Source organism: Daktulosphaira vitifoliae, unplaced genomic scaffold (assembly GCF_025091365.1).
Source record: "Daktulosphaira vitifoliae isolate Bord-2020 unplaced genomic scaffold, ASM2509136v1 Scaffold_5, whole genome shotgun sequence".
Lineage (NCBI taxonomy): Eukaryota > Metazoa > Arthropoda > Insecta > Hemiptera > Phylloxeridae > Daktulosphaira > Daktulosphaira vitifoliae.
In genome coordinates, this window is record NW_026099576.1 from 32,860,622 (window position 1) to 32,864,439 (window position 3,818).

Below are 3,818 nucleotides of genomic sequence, written 5' to 3' on the forward strand. Positions count from 1 at the left end.
CAGACACAAAAAAAAAAATAAAAAAAAAAACACATCATTGTAAAATTAATACCTTCTCAGCTTCGCATCGAAGCTAAAATAATATTTTAACATATAATAGAACAAGGAAAAAAACGTTTCTCTAGAAAAACTACTTAGCGTGCTCGGATTTTCAAATTTTTTTTTTTCAACGAAAAACTCGATTACAAGACTTCGGAAAAATTATTTGAGCGATCGTTTTAAAATTTCGACTGTTTTCGAGAAAAACGCACGCTGTTGCCAGCGCCTTACCACTTGAGGTTTTTACATATCCACCAGACCCGTTCTATGACATTTTTGAGGCATCATAAAAAAATCAATTCAATAATTTTTCACCGTTTTACGACCTTTTTTTTTCGAGTCCACACAAGTGGTTTTAATATGGACATAGATTCATTTTAGCATATGTTTATTGTAAAATATGACTTTTATGACGAATTATTATTCTAATAAATCGTCATAAAATTCTATTCAATTTCATAATTAATATATGTTATTGTTGTCATATATGAATTGATTGTTTTAGTTTATTAACTATCTGTTTAGCTTCGATGCGAAGCTGAGAAGGTATTGGTTTTACTATGATGTGTTTTTTTTTTTTTTGTGTCTGTTACTTTTTCTCAGCTCTCACCGAACCGATTTCTTTCAATGATACGTCAAAAGATCACAAATCGTATCTAGTCGAAGAAATTACCCTCAAAAATTGAAAAAAATTCCCTCATTCCCCGTAAATGGGGGAAACCTCCATTAAAAATTACAAATTTAAAAATCGCTAATTTTCGAAATTTTTTTTACTAAAAACTGCTGTAACTTTTTCAAAAATTAACAAATCAATATAATTTTTTTTTCATAGATGCTTGATGTCTTTACCTGTCATTTGGTATATATTTTTTATAAATCTGACCCTTTATCTGCCCACAGGGGGGGATTTAAAATGACAACTTTTTCACAAAAAATTTACTTTTTCAACTTAAATTTTGATAGTGTTCCGGAAAGTCTGACACTTTTATATATATCTTAAATTAAAGCTAATGTAATATACTTTATAATGGTAAAAAAAAATTTCGGACTTTATTTTATCTTCATGGTGAAAACAGACATTAAACTTAATAAAAAAAATACGATTTTTGTAAAAAAATTCTTTTTTATATTTTTAACTTTATAATGCTATAACTTCTCGAAAGATGTATGGATCAATATAATTCTTTTTTTTGTAGATGCATGATGTCTTTACCTATCATTTGGTATATTTTTTTTATAAATCTGACTTTTTACCTGCCCACAGGGGGGGATTCAAAATGACAACTTTTTCACAAAAAATTAACTTTTTCAACTTAAATTTTGAAAGTGTTCCGGAAAGTCTGACACTTTTATATATACCTTAAATTAAAGTTAATGTAGTTTATTATTATACTTTATTATGAAAAAAAAAATTTCGGACTTTATTTTATCTTCACGGTGAAAATGGCTACCAAATGCTATTATTGTGTGAAAATTCTCAAGTCCAGAGTTCAAATTTTTTTTTTCAAATTACNGTCCAGAGTTCAAATTTTTTTTTTCAAATTAAAGTTTATTACATTAGCTTTAATTTAAGATATATATAAAAGTGTCAGACCTTCCGGAACATTTTCAAAATTTAAGTTAAAAAAATTAATTTTTTGTGAAAAAGTTGTCATTTTAAATCCCCCCTTGTGGGCAGGTTAAGGGTTAAATTTATGAAAAAAATATACCAAATGAAAGGTAATGATATTATGCATCTATATAAAAAAGAATTATATTGATATGTTTATTTTTGAAAAAGTTATGGCACTTTTAAGTAAAAAAAATTGAAAAAATTTCGAAAATTAGCGATTTTTAAATTTGTAATTTTTTTGGAGGTTTCCCCCTTTTACGGGGAACGAGGGAATTTTTTTCAATTTTTAAGGGTAATGTCTTCGACTAGATACGATTTGTGATCTTTTGACGTATCATTGAAAGAAATCGGTTCGGTGAGAGCTGAGAAAAAGTGGTAACAGACACAAAAAAAAAAAAAAAAACATCTTAGTAAAACCAATACCTTCTCAGCTTCGCATCGAAGCTAAAATATAAAAAAAAACCCAGCACAGGGGGGTCGCGGCACAGTGGTGACGTGGCATAGTTGGATCAAGTATAATGATATCTGACAGTGATTAAAATCACTATCAAAAAAAAACGCTTCGATGCAAATCTTTAGATAGTGTTTAATTTTAAAAAATTGGTGGATTATTCCAAAAGCTTCATAAACTGCTAGTTCCTTATTAATATCCTGATTAAGATAAAGTATGTCGAATGAAAAAGGGATTATTAAAAAATAGTATTTCCCATAAAAAAATTATATTGATCAATACACTTTTCAATAAGTTATAGCATTATAAAGTTAAAAATGTAAAAAATAAAATTGAGAATTTTCACACAATAATAGCATTTGGTAGCCATTTTCACCTTGAAGATAAAATAAAGTCCGAAATTTTTTTTTTCCATGATAAAGTATATTACATTAGCTTTAATTTAAGATATATATAAAAGTGTCAGACCTTCTGGAACACTTTCAAAAGTTAAGTTGAAAAAGTTCTACGTTCTATATGCATTTTTTATATTTGAAGCCCTCCCATATATAGGGAAATAGCCTGATTTAAAAAACAAGTATATCCAATGAAATATGTATATAAATGCTACTTCTCATAAAAAAATTGTATTGATCCATACATTTTTTAAAAAGTTATAGTACTTTAAAGTAAAAAATGTAAATTATAAAATCGAAAATTTTCACACAAAAATAGCATTTGGTAGCCATTTTCACCATGAAGACAAGTCTAGAGGTCAAATTTTTCTTTTTCAAATTAAAGTACATTACATTAGCTTTAATTTAAGATATATATAAAAGTGTCAGACCTTCCGGAACATTTTCAAAAGTTAAGTTGAAAAAGTTAATTTTTTGTGAAAAAGTTGTCATTTTAAATCCCCCCCTGTGGGCAGAAAAAAGGTCAAAATTACAAAAAAAATATACCAAATAATAGGTAATGACATCAAGCATTTATATAAAAAAAAATTATATTCATATGTTCATTTTTGAAAAAGTTACGGCACATTTTAGTAAAAAAAATTGAAAAAATTTCGAAAATTAGCGATTTTTAAATTTGTAATTTTTTTGGAGGTTTCCCCCATTTACGGGGAACGAGGGAAATTTTTTCAATTTTGAAGGGTAATGTCTTCGACTAGATACAATTTGTGATCTTTTGACGTATCGTTGAAAGAAATCCGTTCGGTGAGAGCTGAGAAAAAGTGGTAACAGACACAAAAAAAAAAAAAAACACATCATAGTAAAAAAATACCTTCTCAGCTTCGCATCGAAGCTAATATGAAAATATACGGTAAGTCCAAATACTAAGCAAATACTTGGTATATCACATAAAAAATAATGGAGTTATCGTCTTTTGGCTTATGTTCATACATTGGGAAAAAAGGGTATTTTGATTTATTGTTAAAAATGTTTTTTTGTGTTCTTGGAGTTATCCTGTTTTCGCTTAGCATGGCAGCACTGTGCCGCGATCGCCTGTGCTGGGTTTTTTAACATTATGATGCTATAACTTTTTAAAAAAATGCATGAATCAATTCTATTCTTTAACAATAAATACTTTATATATACCTCTTTCATTCGACATACTTTTTTTAGCTTCGATGCGAAGATGAGAAGGTATTAATTTTACTATGATGTTTTTTTTTTTTTTTTTTGTCTGTGAACGCTCAATCATAGCTCTCGCTGGACCGATTTTGATGAACAA